Source organism: Monodelphis domestica, chromosome 5 (genome assembly GCF_027887165.1).
Source record: "Monodelphis domestica isolate mMonDom1 chromosome 5, mMonDom1.pri, whole genome shotgun sequence".
Classification (NCBI taxonomy): domain Eukaryota; kingdom Metazoa; phylum Chordata; class Mammalia; order Didelphimorphia; family Didelphidae; genus Monodelphis; species Monodelphis domestica.
The window spans coordinates 198,178,463-198,197,231 of NC_077231.1; the positions used below are offsets into that span (position 1 = coordinate 198,178,463).

At 35.0% G+C, this 18,769-nt stretch overlaps 1 protein-coding gene across 2 annotated transcripts in view; it reads right to left on the reverse strand.

The window, feature by feature from the left end:
* GRM8 (glutamate metabotropic receptor 8) overlaps positions 1-18,769 on the reverse strand; it is a 1,023,203-nt gene that overhangs the window by 106,511 nt on the left and 897,923 nt on the right. The window lies entirely within an intron of this gene.

An 18,769-nucleotide genomic window follows, 5' to 3' on the forward strand; every position in this document is an offset into this window, starting at 1 on the left:
ATATGGTAGCACCTATGAAAATGTTCTTAAATCTTTATGGATTATTGTTACAAAGGGTATTATGATTCAGCATTATGAATTTTAGATTTTCTCCATTTTGCTTAGTCTTAGAATTCTAGCAACCAGGAATGTATACACCCCTACTTAAGGATTAAGTGTTTAAGAGAATGGCCTATGACCAACATGTGCTAGCAAGTGACAAATAAGAAACAACTGGCAGACCCCTGGGACTGTCCTAATTCAAGCTTAAGCTACCATTGGTACATGTGAGGCACAGGAAGTAATGTAAAGAACTGTCTATATATTTCACATCACTTTCTTTCTTTGGGGTCTCTTGCTCTAGGTCTCTCTCTTGGAGACGTGGGGTTTTTTCTGCATTGGAAGCTCGTGGAAGTGTGCTTGGTGTCTTGTTGGGTTTGGGGGTTTTGCAGCTTGACAGTGAGTTGACTAGGAGAAGCTCTTCAGTGTGGGTTAGGTGAGGTGTCTTCCCTGAGTGACCTTGGTGATATGACCGATTCCTCCTTTCCTCCTTTCCTTGACTTCCAACTCCTATCTGGCTTGCCAGAGCAGTTCAATTCCCTTTTCTCTCTCTCTTCTTAATTTCTTCCCTCTATTGTAATTAAACCACCATAAAAATCCCAAACTATCTTGAGTATTTTATTGGGATTGGATTTTAATACCTGGTAAACACTAGTATAATATATTCAGTCAACAACCCTAATTTTACCCTTACAGATCAGATCATATAAATTTGTTTATTATACCATTATTTAATGGACCTGTGATCTCAATGTTGATAATTTCTCCAATGGTCCAGATAATATTACATTCATGATTTCTTACCCTGTGCAATTCTTACCCATTTCTGCCTAAAATTCTGGCATAGAGAACCAACTCAATATTCTTTAGCTCTTCTAAGTCATTCAATATTACATGACCATCAATGTGGCACTTAGGAGCTCTAATGTGGCTGATCTTTCATCCTCACAGGCCTAATTCACTTACTTTTATGAGCACATATTTTCTATAATACTCAGTATCTTATGTTAAGATGCTAGACATTTTAGAAGATAAAATGTCAAATTTTGGGTAAAGAAGACATGAGTTAAAGTTCTGCATTTGACACATTCTAACTAGAGCATCATGGGTCAATCATTTACCTCTCAGCATCCTAGTTAACTCTGTAAGTGCATAAGTTGCAAATAAGTTCTTGGTTTGCATCAGTGAAATGAATATCTATATAGGTATTTGCCGACCTAGATAAATCATAAGTCTAGATTATCCCAACATCCCTTCTACCGTCTACTCCAGTTTTAATTTTTATCATCATCAAATATAATAATAATTAAGATTTATAAGGTGTTTTAAAGTTTATAGAATACTTTTCATATATTACTGCATTTTATATCCACAAAAGAATTGTGAAGGGGTTCATGTCATTATCTCCATTTTATAGAAGAGGAAATTGAAGATGAGAAAAAGAAAAGTAAAATGAAATAAGAAAGGGGATACAGACACAACATAACCCATTAGGGTTAGGACTACAAAGAAAATGATAGTCATATAGTCAAAAATGTTGAGTTTTTCAAAGAATGGTCAAATTTTAAAATCTACTCTGAAGAATATTCTATTTTAAAATAAAAATGAGCAATGTTAACTCTACATGGTGATATAAGCATGGCTTTGTAGGTATAGGCCTTTGTATAGCACCACTGACCATGTTACCATTGATACATATGGATGATAAAATACATATTAATATTGAATTTGGGTTGGATGATAAGATCTTTGTGGAGCCTTCCAATAGAAAAATTTAATTCTCATCATGACATTAAAAATGTTTTCTGAATTCCTTAATACCTCTGGGAGGTAGGTCCTTCATGGGCTATTGTCCTCTTTTTAAAGAGAAGAAAGCCAAAGCATAGAGAAGTTGCTTAAATTAACATTGAAGAGATGCAAGTATCCTGAACCCTCAGCCTGATATATATTATACTAGATTACACTCTATACTTGAATATGTTCATCCATGTTGAATATTCCTACATTTAAATCCTTGATTAGTGTGCTGTGGTATTAGATAGATGTTTGGCCCCATGAACCAAAGTACATCTTTGTCTTAAATGAGTGACTTTGTTTATAGAGGGAGACTCCATCTGCTTATTAAGGCACATGATTAACAAATGCTTTAACTGAGCTGCTTAAAGTTCTTTAACATTACATCTTTAAAGTGTTTCTTCTACATATCCTGCCACTTTAACTCTCCAAATAGGAGCTGTCTGAGTACCTACCTTCATCCATTATTCATATACATCCAACCCAGCTGAGCTGGGAAGAAGCCAGGAAAGCTGTGATGATGACAGTTTAGCCACACTCCAGGGTTTTATCACTGGCAATGTGGTCTTGCCATTTAATGTAGTATAGAGCTTTGAGATGCCTTTGGTAAAAAAGGTTCAAGAAGCCAGATGTGTCCAGTGACTGTTCCAAATTTCAAAGCAACAGAATTTATGGCACAAACTTCTCTCTAGAACCTTATCTTGGCTTAATCTCAACAGCTTGAATACTTCTCAGTTGTAAAATCATGAATTTTACATTTGAAAGGAGAGATAATCTGATACAACTCTTTGCTGATAAAGGAATGTCCTATACAGAATACCTGCAAAGGAAGTCATCCAGTTTCTGTTTAAACACATCTAGTAATGAAGAATCAACTCCCACACAACACAGTTTAACCCACATTTGGACAACTCTAATTGTTAAGAATTTCATCTTTATATTGAGCCCAAATCTGCTTCTCTCATACTTTATTCACTGGCCTGAGTATTGTGTTTTGGGGCCAACACAAATAAACTGAAGTCATGCTCCACATGACACCCATTTCAAAAACTCAAAGACAGGTTTCATGGCCTTAGTTTTCTATTCTCTAAATGAAACTTATCTAATTCTTTGAAACAGCTTTCAAAAGTGTATTCTTCAAACTTCTGGTTGATAAGCTTGACTTCATAAGACCACTGGAGGACAAAATAGGTTCAGCTAGAACAGTTTTTTGTGTATATGTGTGTGTGTGTGTGTGTGTGTGTGATATAGTAATTAGACTGGTAAAAAATATGATTTAACTAAATTTTAGTGAGGCATTTGAAAAAATTTCTCATGATATATTTATGGATAAAATAATTAAAAATGTACTCAATTACATGATGTTTGATAACTTTTGATCTGGATAAATGGCCCAAACATGGCAATTAAAAACCATTGTCAACTTTAGCATGATCTCTAGTGGAATGCCTCAAATATTACTGGACTCGGCTTTAATATTTTTATCAATAGCTTAATTAAAGACTTGGTTGGCAAGCAGAACAAATTTCCAGGTGACACAAAGGAGTGAGAAAGAACTGATGCATTAGGGAGCACATTATGCTTCCAAAAAATATAATAACAACAATTATAGCTGGTATTTAAATAATACCTATTATGTGCCAGATACTGTGCAAAGTATTTTAAAATGGTATCTCATGTGATCCTCACAACAACCCTCTGAGTTAAATAGTTATTATACCTATTTTGCAGATGAGAAAACTGAGGCATATTTAGGTTAAGGGACTTCCTAAAAGTCATGCAACTAGTAAGTTTCTGGGGTCCTATATGAACCCTAGACTTTTTGACTCTAGGTCTTACACTTTAAGTATGATATCACCTAGTTTCTTCTAATCTCAAAGATTTCAAGAAGCTGCAATGCCTGCATAATGCTAATAAGATCAACTAAATTCAATATATTTATTGATCATCTAATTAGCATCTTTCATGTATAAAAAAGGAGAATAATGACCCAGAGTTTTCCTTGTCCAACTGAACTGAGTTTACAATCTAGTTTTAGATAAGAAATTGCCTCTGAATAACTTGGATAGGGGAAGAGAGGGTAGAATTGAGCTTAGAATAAAACAAAAGGATAAAGCCACCATTGCCCACCACAGCCAACCATAGCACAGCTGCGACTCATGAAACAGAATGGGAGGCATAGCTTGTGCTGGTATGCTCTCAGGCTCCAAAAGGCAGCCATAAGCACCCATCAAACTTTTAAGAGCAAATTGCCCAAAGCAGCTGATACTCAGTCATCCCTCCTGCCATCCAATATTCTGCATATCATCATGACCAATTGCTCAGTAGCCAAATTCTGATTTAGTTAACTACAGTATCTCTAACACATTTTGTTGCCTTATATTTGAACTTGAAGCTTTCTTTGTTTGATTGGAGCCATAACAAGAGTTGGGTTGGGGATTGGTGGATGATGCTCTGTGGTAGGTGGTCGTTTGTTCCTGGGTAGGAAATTTTGAAGGTGCTGGAGGCGTATGAACTGAACTATCAACTTCTTATAACTTACTCCTCCTGTCTGTAGATGGAGTCAATCATATGTGTCTGATGCCCACAGAAGAATTTTCTAGACTGCCCTCCTTGAAGTGTCAAGCTTAAACTCAAACTGCACCTGGGAATTTTTCTTCTGACCAGGGAATATTCTATCTTATAGGTTAACTAATAAAAATACAAAAAAGGTATTGATACAATGTATTAACATTTTATTAAATATGTAAATATAATTTATATTAAATATATAGATTATAATACATTAAATGGATATATTATAGACTGAAACTGAGGAAATGTCACCCCAGAAAGGTCATGTGACTGACCCAAGGTTAAGCAGCTAGCTAATAGCAAGAGGAGAGAGCCCACATCTTCTGACTCCAGATTTGTTCCCTTTCCATCACACAACATGGCTAACTGTGCTGACATATTACATTAGAGTCCTCTTAGTGATTCATTAATGGAAATGGAGGGTTGATAGAGGAGGGAAATGACCTTCTCTGCAATGGAAGCTTGCTAGGCTGGAAAAAAGGACACCTGAATTCCAGCATGACCACCAGGTGCTCACATTCCCTTGACCAAGTCCCATGACTATTCTCCTTATTAGTATTATCTTTTTCATATTGCTAGTCAGAAGCATGATTGAAGGGTTTTCAAATGACTTCTCTGCTTCTTGTTGCAGTCTCAGCCTTATTTGTTTGGGTAGCTCTAGGGAAAAGTAATGATTCTGGGGTTGAGCCATCAACTCAAACTTGACATTTCATCTTCTTGAGTTTCGTGAAGAACTTCTTCAGGCATCCAAACATTGATTTTGAATAAAGTCAGACTTTGGATTGACTGTTGATATTAAATGCGTTTGAAAAATTGATGAAAAGGAAGAGTAGATCTTCATTGCTGCCCCCTACACTTCTCCTGTGTCTTCTCTGTGGCAAATATCCCCCACATTCAGCCATTTCATGACTCTGCTTCTATTTCAGAATCATAGATTTGAAAGTGTTGTGGAGCAATTTGATTCAGAGTTCACTAGGGAGAGAAAGATTAAAGCCAGAGACCCTGAATAGATATCACAGGCAGCTAGTTGGAATAATAGGTAGAATGGTGGAATCTTCAAGATGTAAATGTGAGTTCTGCCTCCTTTACTTACTAGCTCTGTGACACTGGCAAGGTATATAATCTCAATTTATTCTTATAAAAATGAGGCTAATAATACATGTATATATGAGTGTTTTGTACTCTTAAAAGTACTATGTAAACACTGTTATTATCATTTAACATTATTAGAGTCTCAGCTTTGTTATGTATGGTGAAATTGAGATTAATAGCTTTGAAATCCTCCGGACAATTCTGCCCCTGGAAAATGGTTGTACTAAAAGGACTTCTGAAGTCCCTTTCAATGCTGAAATCTGGATATCATATTAGTCTTTAAGGAAGGATGAGTCTATGTGATAGCCCTCCCACTTCTAGCTTTTGTATCACACTGTATTGCCAAGGGATTTGGGGTATTTACCACATTAGAGCTCTAATACAGTACATCTTTGTACTCTGAACCTATATTGCCACCATGCCATTAAACAAAAAAAAAAATTACTCATCCTCTATGTCCCCTTTACTCCATTCCCATTCTCACTACCCCAATACAAACACTCATTATTTCTGGTTCAGATTATTGCAGTTTCTTTGTAAGAGATATTCCTTCCTACACCAATCTCATCACTGCCAAGCTTATCTTTTGTTCACATCTGGTTTTATTATAGGTCTGCTCAAAAACCTTTTCTATCTCCTTATTCTCTGCTGAATACAACTCAGCCTTCTTTGTTTTTCATTCATTCAAGCCCTTCCAAAATCTGGTGCTACCTTATCTTTCCAGCTCAACCTCACCTTACACTAGACCCTTCCACATGCTCTAGGATCTAGGCAAACTATACCCTTCTTTGCCCTCTCTGGGTTTCTTCCCCTCCAATCCTACTCTTTCCTACTTCTGTACTTAGGCTGTTTCCTACTCCAGACTATAATCCTTTTTCTTGCTTACCTGCTAAAGTTGTCTTTATCCTTTACAATTCAACTCAAATGGTATTTCTTTAATGTAACCTTCTACTTTGGCCCACTTTGTTACATATGTCTTTAACATGTGTTAGAGTTATCTGTGCTTGCATCTCATTGATTTTCTAGAATGTTAGCTCCATGAAAGTAGAGACCATTTTCCCAAAGCAATGTCATTGTGTTTTCTACCCAGTATATACTTAATGATGGCTGATTTGGATACCTTGTCTAGTTCTCTGCATTACAAAAAGCTTTATCAGAAATGGAAGATTATGCCCCCAGAGGTCCATTCATAATATATATGCATATATGTGTACATACCTACACATACATATATACCCATAGAGATACAGTTTCTCCTCTTTCCCTTGACAGCGGTTCCCTTTTTACCTTTTGTGGACATCTGCTCTTGTTTTTACTAGTCTGCTTCCATACTTCCACTATTCCCTTTTTAAACAACTTACTTTTCTCCTATGCAATTTCAAACAAGAGCTTTCACCATGATTTGATTCAGAAGAGCAATAAATACTGAGATAATAAATTATGTCTTTATAATCTTTTGAAAGAACATGATTCATCTTGATGTCAAAATCTGTAAAACGAATAATGTGCGGAAATTAAAATATGTCTTTTCTCTGAATGAAGATGCACTTTCAACAGCCATCTATTCTCATCTGGTTCTAGTGCAGCCTCCCATCATAACTTAATTTCACCCAGAGGTTTCCAAAACATCTGTTTAAATCATTCAACTGATTTCTTTCCATTCTACAGTGTTTATGGCTTCAAAGAGATCTTCAGGTCAGATCAATCCAGTTCTTTATAAGAAACCACTATAAAAATATGGAACTAAAACCATCTTGAAACAATTTCAGTTTCTCTAATGTTCACACTAAGTATTTCAGTTACACAAGCTCTTATATATTGTAAGCCCTTACCTGCATAGAAAGGGTTGCATGAATCTTTACTTCTTCATGGTATTATTTATCATAATACTTTGTATATATGCTATGTATTCATTATTTTTTGTTGTAGTCATTTCAGTCATATCCAACTCTTAATGATCCTATTTAGGTTTTTCTTGGCAAAGGTACAGGAGTGATTTACCATTTCCTTGTTTAGCTCATTTTACAAGTGAGGAAACTGAGGCAGAGTTAAGTGACTTGTCCAGGGTCATACCATCAGAGTCTGAAGGTAGATTCAGGTCTTCTTTACTTAGGCTTGGTGCTCTATCTACCTGCACCACCTAGCTGCTCATTTATTTTGCAATATATAAGTCTTATCCTCCTATTAGACTGTAAGACCATCCCAAGTCAGGATATTTACCATTTCATCCTGATACCTCACTGTCTAATTCAGAAGAAGGCACTACATTAATGTTTTTGCAATTGAATGGTGTATATTCATGCATTAAGGAATGATGGTTGATGCTGGTATGTCCACATCAGACATCATAGCATGCTAGAGCTACAGAAAATCTTAAAGATCATCCAGTACCACAATCTCATTTTAAGAAAGAGGACACGGATGGCCAGAAAGGTAATGAGATTTAAGGAAGGTCACACCACCAATATATGGCAGAGAGAAGTTTAGAATCCATGTCTCCTGACAATAGCACCCACGTTCATAATTGTCCCATGCATGCATCTATACACAACTTTATCTTAAGATTTTTGTTTGTTTGTTTAGCAATATATCTACTTTTCTTTCTTCTCTAAGGACTTGTATTTTATCTTTGCATCCCCCTCAACACCTAGCATAATACTCTATTTTTTAAAAATGATATACTTGCTGGTTTTGTTTTTTGCTAATTCATTTTTTTTCAGTTGCTGAGTCTTATGAATTATTACAGAGTAGCCTTGAGATACTTAAAGCTTTGAGTAGTGTCTAAAAAATAGTCAGTTGAATCTGTCATGTAACTGCTGATTTCTAAGGTTGGGGGGCAAGAAGAAACAAACACAAGCTAAACAATTGCATTCCTAAATTGACCAGAGGCTTTGTTTTTGCCTTTTTAAGCCAATGAAGCTGTTCTTTGCTCATTTAGAGCAGTACCATCCAGCACAACTGTATTGACTGCATATGCTTTAGAGGCAAAGAATAGTTGACCAAAAGTCCTCACCAAGGTGTTCCCCCCCTTAACTAGAGACAGAGGTCCCTATTATTGCTCCCAAGAACACCACAGCAGAGAAAAAGGGACACCACTGCTTCCACTAAGGAATAGCAGTAATCTAGTCCCTAATGCAGAGTCTTCAAGTTCATCATTGCCATGAACCCCATATAGATATAGCCAATGAACTCATTCTTCAGATTAATTTGGTTGAAAGGGTGACAATGTAATCACAAAGTGAACCCAAAAAAATCACAGGGAGAACAACAAACAATATTCTGTAGTCATTGATTTTTTTTTGTTCTCATTTCTAACTAATAGATAGGGAGATAGAAAATATATTTTCCAATTTTCTTTCTGCAGTGACTAAAGTTGGTAACAATAAATACCTTCTAGATCTAGAAATAACAAATCCCTGCACATTATATAGACTGATACACTATACATATGTAGATAAATACACATATTTATACTTTTATATATAATTCATGAAGTTAATAACAGTAGAAAATTCAACAGAAGATAAAATGCCATTATATACATAGGCTATACATATATGATAAACAAATCATTATAATAACACATGATCACTTTTCCCAGTCTTGAACTAATAAATAAGATGTATGGATTCATGTTTTGTTGGTTTGGGTTTAAAATAGTGGATATATAAAGTTTTTCAAATCATTGAATTTCCATGGCTGAGAAATTAATCTTTTGGTTATATTTGTAATTAAACTGAAGTCCTCTTGTCATCCAAGGCATTTTATAGCAGTTTATTAAATACATAACTTATCCCTTTGGCATTTTTCTCAGTTTACGATGTATAAGGCAGTTATTCCCACCAAATCATCAAGTATTGCTAGTTTTTATTTCTTAGGATCAAAACACAGGTATGGATTTGGAAGGAACATAAAAGACTACTTAGTTTTTTCTTCAGTAGAAATATAAAAAAACGGAATCACAGGAAGGTTAAATGTATTTCTTAAGGACATAGAGCTATAAGACACCTAAGAATTTGAACCTAAGTATTCAGACCCCAAGTGGACAATATTTCCCACTACTACAGTTACCATCACAGGTCTCTCCAAAACATTGCTCATTTCCAATAATCAATAAACTACCTATGTTCCAGGCGTTGTATTAAGAACTGGGGGTGCAAATATTAAAAGACATTCCTTGCCATCAAGGAGTTTACAATCTAATGGGGTGAAACAGCACACAAAAGAATGCTGAAAATTGTAGGAGAATGAGAGTTAAAGGGAAAGTACTTGATGAGAGGGTATGGTGGAGAAGTCAAAGAATTCCAAAATGAGTGCAGCTAGTTACGACATGAAGAAATGTCTGTTCTTTATCTTATCTGTAGGTGCAGGAAGAGGAGTTCATGACTTTACCACCAATCAGAGGGGAACAAGTAAGTGATTGAGTATGAGTACTTCAAGTGAATTAGATCATGCAGGATAATGAAGTTTCCCAACTGTGTGATATGCTAGAGAAATCAAAGACATCAAAACTGTGAGCCAATGGAGGAGCTGATATATCAAGTAGAAAACTAATCATTTTGTCCCTATGGTTTTAAACGATATTATGATTCAATTTCCATGCCAAAAAATCAGAATCACAAAGTAACAGATTGAATGAACTTCAAGAATATTCTAGAATACCTTGGACATGAAAAAGAATCTCTCCTACATGCCTTAACATCATCTAGCCTCTGCATGAAATTCTCCAGTGACGATAAAACCTATTTCCTTCTGAGAAAGCCCCTTCCAATTTGGACACTTCTAGCTATGAAAAAGGTTTTCTTCTATAACAAATCTGAATCTGATTAATATATGGTTCAACAGGTAATAAAGGGCCATGGGAAAATATTCTATAGTCCAATAATGTCTCATCCCAATCATATACCATGACTTGTAAAGCCAATTGGTAGATATTCCTTCAATTTTCAACTCTTTGGACCACTAAAAAAGCTGCTATAAATATTTTTGTATGTTTAGGTCCTTTTCCTTTTTATTTTGATCTCTTTGGGATACAGACCTAATAGCTAAATCAAAGGGTATGCACAGTTGTATAGCCTTTTGCACATAATTCAAAATTGTTGGACCAATTCACAGCTCCAACAACACTGTCTTAGTGTACCATTTTTCCCTACATCCCCTCCAAATGCTTACTTTTCATTTTCTGTTATGTTAGTCAATATGATAGGTGTGAGGTGGTACCTCATAATTGTTTTAATTTGTAATTATTTAATCAATAATAATTTAGAAAATTCTTTCATATAACTATAGATAATTTTTTATTTTTTTTCTAAAAACTACCTATTCATATAATTTAGCCATTTATAAGTTGAGGATTCTAGCCAAGGTTTTTAAACATATTTTGTGTAATGGACTCCTTTGGAAGTCTGATGATACCTGTGGATTTCTTCTCAGACAATCTATTTAATTGCAAAAAAAAAATAGAATTATAAAGGAAATAGGTTATATAGAAATGCCATTCATTTTTAATCTCTTCTGTGGTCTTCTATAATCTTTTCACCATATTTTGAATACTAATAATGTAAGTAATAATGTGGATATGAATATTTACACAGTGCTTCAAATACTTTGTTCATAACGACCTTTTGAAATATGAACCACATATATTGTAATTCCCACTTTGCAGATTAGGAAACTGCAGCCTTGATGAGTTAAATAAATGGAATACCCATGGTCATACAGCCAGTAGAGGGTGGTAGCTGAGGGGTTAATCAAAATCACAATTCTTGCCTCTAAGACCATCACTGTATTCGGTAAGCTCCTATTGCAAACCATAGAAAAGCTTGTCCTTCTCTTTGAGGCCATGTTCTCTTGAACAAAATGCAGAATAATCAAGTTTCAATTGTGAAAAGTGTGAAATGATATAACAAGTATTCAATAGCAGGAATCAATATGGTGATGCAGAACCTTGGTGTGTGGAGCCCAAAATGAGTGTAGCCCAGTAGGAAAGGAGGAAGAGAAGCTCATGACTCCAATCACAGGGAAAAACATTACTGATAAAATATAAATACCAAGGCGAATTAGATTGGGTAAAATGATGACATTTCCCAATGATAAAGTATGGTGGACAGGAGGCTCCCAGAAGCATGGGAAGTCAAAATGGAAATATTTAAAGTAGGATCAGGGACTGAGTTAGCTGCCTGTCCTTGTAGAACACATTGAGAGAAGAATTTAAATAAAATGCAGTTAAATACATAGCATGAGCTCTACATTTTTAATGTTTTAAATTGAAATGTCTTATTCAAATCTGATTTACCCAGAGAAACCAAGATACAGAAGTATCACTGCAATTTTCATGAAGTATCTGATACTCAATGTATTATAGGAAAGAGGGCAGGTATCACATTTTAAAAGAACAATTACTGTTAGATATGTATAGTACATTTTTAAAGTTCATATAATTCAATTAAATGGAGCAATTCTACAATTAATCACAAAATTGCATTAAGTACACTTTTAAGTAAAACATTTTATCATAGTGTCCTAGAAAAGCTCTTAGTTTGTGTTTTCATTATGCTTGCTGCATTTTTTAACTCACTTCAATTCAATGTGTGTGTTTTTAAATGCATACAACTAGCAATTCACTGGAGTAGGAACTGAGGAAATAAACACATAATGAAAAAACAAAAGTCCTCACCTTTAAGATTTCATTCTACTTGGAGATAAGTAAATGTGAAAAAATCTAAAAAGGTGAAAGCACTAACAGCTGGTGAAATCACTAAGGGTTTGTCACAAGACCTGGCAGCTGAGTTGAACACTTAAGGAGGTTAAGGACTCTGAGGCACAAAAGAAGAGAGAATCAACTTCCAGGAATGGTGGACAGCTGTGCAAAGTCATGAAGAAACAAGATAGAGTGGGAAATCAGAAACAGACTAGTTGGGATGGCAAATAGAATGTGAGGAGGGGAATAATAGAAATAAGCTTGTGCTCAGAATTTAGACTATGAATGATTTTTAAATGCCAAGCTGAGATGTTTGTATTTTATTCTAGAGACTAGGGTGTGAGGGTGTAGCTAGGTGGTGCAGAACATAATGTGCTGGTCTGGAGTTAGGAAGATTCATTGTCTTGAGTTCAAAGTTGTCCTCAGATACTTACTAGCAATATGATATTGGGCAAGCTACTAAAAACCATTTGCCTCAGTTTTCTCCTCTATATAATGAACTGGAGAAGGAAATGACAACCAGTATCTTTTCCAAGTAAACCCCACATCAAATACCAAGAGTCAAATATGTCTGGAATGATTGAATAGAAAGAAATTGAAAATGACCGAACAAGAACATAGGAAGCTATAGCAGGTACTAGAGCAGAGTAATGATGTGGACAGACCTATGCTTAATTCAATACATGAAAAGATGATGGAATTCAGAAATTTATTTGTAGAAGTTTTCACAGGCATCTATCCTTAAGGCAACTTTTGGGGATGCCTGATGGTCTTTTTGAGAAACAGACTCCTGTAAATATCTGGGCAATTACTGATCATATTGCTTGTTTCAAACCCAAAACTCTTTCTGTTTTCTCTAACTTATATCTGATCAGAACTCCCAACTTTACCTGGAACATCACTATTGTACAAAGCATACATATCTTCCAGATTTGTAAGTCTCTCTTCATTTGCACTGAATTTTTCATCTTTTGATCCTTCATTGCAGTGCTTCCTTGTGGTGTCAAAAGTCTCACACTTTTTACTTAGAGGATGGTAAGAGAACAAAGTCATGGAGCACTGAATATGAGGTAAGGTGGATGGTGTGCCAGAGGTCTGCAAGGCCAGATTTTACATCCTTCTTCAATAATGCCCTAGCTATTTCAGGTTTAGTTTCCTCTTCTATAAAACTAGGATGATAATAATAGCACCTATCTCACAAGGTTGTTGTCAAGATCAAAGAAGATAGTATCTATGAAATACCTGGCAAATTTAAATCACTGTATATTAACCATTCTTATCTTCATCCCATGAACAAGTCCCCCTTTTTGCCTTATTTAGGATTGCAATAGTCACTGGAAAGTTGTTCTGTTTGGTTTTGTTTTGCTTCCTTCTCTAAGCCACATTAAAAGGGTGAGATATGAAGTGATTATAAAATGCTAAAATATTTAAACATGGAATACCCATTTAATTCAATTCAGCAAATGCTTACTGAATCCTTCCAAATGAATACTGCTGTTCAAAGTAGTCCCATGGAGAGCCTACAAACCACCCAGTCCAGCTCTAGGCTCTGCCAGTAACTCAATGTATGACCTTGGGATTTGGGGTCTTATGCTGCCTACCATGTACAGCCTTGTAAGGATTAAAAGAGAAAATGAATCTAAAGCTCTCAGTGACCATGAAGTTCTATGTAAATGACTTTATGTTCTTTTTCTTTGGTCATGTATGACTCTTTAGGATCCATGGGGGAAGGGAGATTTGACAAAGACAGTGGAAAGGTTTGCCATTTCCTTCTCCAGAACATTTTAAATATGAGGAAACTGAGGCATAGGAGATTGGCTGGCTTGCCTGCAATCACATTGCTAAGTGTCTGAGGCTATATTTAAACTCAGGAAGAGATATCTTCTTGCCTTCAAGCCTCAGACTCTATACACTTTGCAACATAGCTGCCTGGCACAAAGCAGGTGCTTAATTAATGCTTATCAATACATTTACTAATAAAGCAATTGAAATACTTGGATTTCAGGAGGGTTATTTTTTATTTAAAATTTATGTTTTAAATGTCTGCAGCCAAATTTGAATTTGAGAAGATGAGTCTGCCTAACTCTGGATCAGGCACTCTTCTCCTGGTTCTCTCTCCTACATGCCCCATGTAAATACAATTACTATTGGATGATTCTGTTATGTTTCAAAACAGTTTGGGAATGGCTCTATTAGAACTTTATTCTGATACACTCCATCTGTAATGAGAGAAAATGAATTTTACTACATTAGAGTCACAAGAAAACTTTCTAAAGAATCTTAGAGTGGGAAGGAACTTAGGGAAGCCATTCCACCAACTGCATACCAAAATAAGAAACTAGTCTACAACATATGCTACAAATAGTCATTCATCCTTTGCTTGAGGATCTCTGCACAAGGAGTACCTACAACATCCCTGGGTGTTTTATTCCATTTGTGGAGTGTTATTCTTTATACCAATCCTCTTTAGAACTTTTACTAAAGAACTTCATTATTCATTCTGCCTGACACTCCTCTGTCCTTTTAACCCCCTAAAGTAATGAGTCTTTTAAAATGTAATTGGATAAATCTCAAAGAGATTTACAAAAAAGGAGAGAAGGGCATATTTGTACAAAAATATTTATTACAGTTGTTTTTGTGGTAGCAAAGGATTGGAAATTAAGGGGTTGTCTATCAAATGGAAAATGTCTGAACAAGTTGTGATATATGATTTTAATGGAATGTGGTTGTGCAATAAATAATGAGCAGGATAATTTTAGAAAAATCAGAATTTGAAACTCAAATATTTTTTAAATGATTGGAATTTCCTTGAGTGTAAAGTTGGGAGTAATTTGACCTATAGGGTAAAACAGAACAAATCTGATCCTTCTTGCATTTTCCCTCTACCTACCAACACCCAAATCTGGCTTTCTCTACTTCTCCATGCTAAAAAAAAAAAATACCCTAGTTCTTTTGACTGATCCTCATTGGACATGTTTTTCAAGCCCTTCACTATCTTAAATGTCCTTCTCTGGATCAACTTCAGCTTATCAATACCTTTCCTACAGTATGATGCCCAGAACTGGACACTGATTCAGATCAATTCTGACAAGAAACCTTCCTAGTATTAGATACCATCCCTCTTATACTAGGCTTTAATTTGGCTACTATATAACCCTTTTGGAATACCTCTGATTCTTACTGGCTATGGAGCATGGAGCTTGGCATTTCACATCAGCATACTCAGGGAAGTCTCTAAGAATATAAATTAGAGTGATAGTGTTGACCTGCATTGAGCAAGAGGGGAGTTCTCTATATTAAATCACATGTCCAAACATTCTTCCCTATATTAGGCTTTTGATTCATATTGACTTTGAAAATGACTGAAACTCCCAGATGTCCTCTGTTTTCTTTCTATTAAATCACCTTTATTTATTCTTGTGATGTGATTTAAATCACATCTATTCTCTCTGTACCTCCCCTTCTCTTCCCCCCCTCACCATGTCTGTTCATCTGTTGATTTTTATTTCTATCCCTGTCTATCTCTGACTGTGATCTTTTTTTTTTATCTCTCTGTCTCTGTCTCTGTCTCTCTTTTAAAACTGGAAGGCACTTTATAGAACATTTAAAGATCATTTTGTCAAAGAGAAAAAGGAGTCTTAGAGAGGTATCAGAACTTTTTTGAAGTCAGATAGTAAGGAAGTATTAAAACCACCAATAGAAAACAAGTCAAGAGTCCTTTAACACTAGTGATGAGATTTTTTTTTACACCTTAAACTGGGGCGTAGTTTGACAGGGTATTCTTTTCACAAACTTCATGAAAAAGAGGCTTACATTTCCTGAAATGGGAGTTATCCTAGAAAAAACCTATATTTGCTATATTCCAAACAACTGTCAAAGGCTTAACTCTACATGCAAAATCATATATTGTCTTTATTCCTTTATTTCAGCCTTTTGAAGGAATACACAGAAAAAGTTTATCCTGAAGTATCCCCAATAACAGCCTTGACTAATAGTGGTTAGGGCCTTAGGCAGAGAGGAGTTTTAAGTGGGAAGTGTGAAAACAATTTTTGTTGAATCACAAATAATTTTATTGCATCATGCATCTCATGAGAAGAGCCTTAACTACTTTAAAACATTTGTACATTGATGTATATAGCTAGTCAAAGTCTGAATAAACCCTGATTCTTCCTAAATAATTTAAGGACTTCATAATCTGCCACCAAAGTTCCAGGCATACTATCTCTCATTCATCAATTAAGTCATTTCTTCATTCAACGAAATTGCACACATAAAAGCCAGGACCAATTAACATGTTTTATAATGGTTGGCTTCTGAAAAAGTTCTGTACTAGCTAAGGAAAAAAAAAACACAAATAAACAAGCAACTCTAACCTAACCATATTATAACCTATGGATATTCTCTTCCAGTCTTTTTCCTTCTCTCTTTCTAGGTTTTTTCTGTCTGTCTCTGACTCTATCTCTGTCTGTCAGACTTCTCAAATAATAATCAGTTTTTATTATTCATAAAAAAACTTTCATAACATGTTGGAAATACCATGATGAGGCACAAGAAGCTTACTGTAGAAATGCATGTTATTTACAAGAGGGAAATAAAAGAGACACTGAAAGAATTAACTGAATAGAAAAACTATCTTATTATCATTTTAATTTCCCTATTTTTCTCCTGAAAATCATTATATGAAGATTAAAAGTTGCCTATAATTTCTAAAATAGAAGTGAAAAATAAAAGAAAAACTCCATGTTAGGTATTCAAATCCTGGAGATTTTGCTGGTTTCAAATGTTCCCTTTGCTATGATACAGAAAAGCAAATTGCCTATTATTGACTTTTTTTGTTAGAGCAAAGTTATATGAGCATACTTCCTCTCAGATAAAGGTCACTTGCTGTACAAGTTAAAGTAACAGGATGATAGATCCAGAAAAGAATAGACCTTAAAGGACTGTGGAATTCAATCTAGTGTTGAAGAGGCCTCAAAGGCCATCTAGTGCAGGGTTCTTAACCTGGAGTCTATGGACTTATTTTGTCTATTTAATGTCGTTGTATATTATGTTTATGTGTATGTATAGGCATATATCTGAAAAAGGGAATGGTAAACCACTCCATTATCTTTTCCAAGAAAACTACAAATGGGGTTATGAAGAGTCAGACATGATTCGAACAACTGAAAACATATGCATATTTACATAGCTGTCATTACGTAAATGTATATATGTGACATATAATTAAGGTAATACTGTATTCAAGTGTATAAATAAGCAATAGGTCAGTAGTAATATGATATATATTAGTGTATGTGTATGTATTTATCTGTATGTTGACAAGTTCAATGAATTATTTTCTTCTATATTTTCTGTCATATTTTCTTCATTAAAAAAGATTATTCTGAAGAGGGATCCACAAGCCTTATCAAAATGGCAAAATTTTTTGGCACAAAAAATATTAAGAACTTCTGCTTTAATCCAACGAAGGACAACAAAGGTTTAATGATTTGATTATGGTCACTGGAAATTCCTGGAAAATCGTGGATTTTAACCCAATTCCTTTGACTTCAATATTTGCACTTTAACTAAAGCATATTTGCTTTTCAAGTCATTAGTAATCATATATTCATAAAGCCTAGAATGTTAAAAGTGAAGAAGGAACTTTAGAGATTATCTATTCCAACCTCTGAGAGAGCGACAATGACAAAGACAGAGACAAAGACAAAACACAAAGACAGACATAGATCTAAGGGCTATCAAAGCTTATTGATTTTCCCAAGGACTGGTGGTCACACAAAAAATGAATTCCAATTTCCCATCCAAGCCACAAGTAATTTCCAATACAATACTCTGAAAGTTATGTTTTGGCACAGTTATTAGCAGAAGCTTGTGATATAAGGAAATCAATTGCATGGGCAGAATTTATACAGAATGCAATTCTGATTCACAATCAAACTCAGAAAGTCAACAGAATATATTTTCATCTGCTTGTCTTATATATAAGGAGTTTACTAGTTCCTTTTTAGGGGCTATGCTTTCCTACTATGGGATCCCATCTACATGGACTTCCATAAGAGCACCCAAGTCCTAAAAGATCTTAGATAATGGATCTGTTGTTCCTTTGGCCTATTAAATGACAAATTTGCTGAAGTCACTCCCCCTCCACCCATAAGAACATGGTTGAAGGCAAGAGAGACCTAATAAAGGATAAGCACTTGTACTAATGAGCTCTCAGTTCCCTTATAGAGCTGTGGCTTTCTGAATTAGTTGAGACTTTAAGAGTCCTGCAGAGTCTCTCTTTAAAGGTTTCTAAAGGAGCATAATTGGCCCCAGGATGTTCTTCTACTTTTTTACAACTTCTAATAGAGGATAGAACAATTTTAAAGCTGTTTAATTTGAAGAAAAAATTTACTAGAGGAGTAACTATCACAGTGATATGTTCTCTATCTGATTTTTTCTCTTTTTTATGTTGCTCTACTTCCAAACTAGACACCTATATCTTTTATCTGAGAGACCCCTTTACCATTCATTTTTCAAAGACATATAATTAAATCATTCCAGTCAAATAATTATTGCTCTTCACCTGTG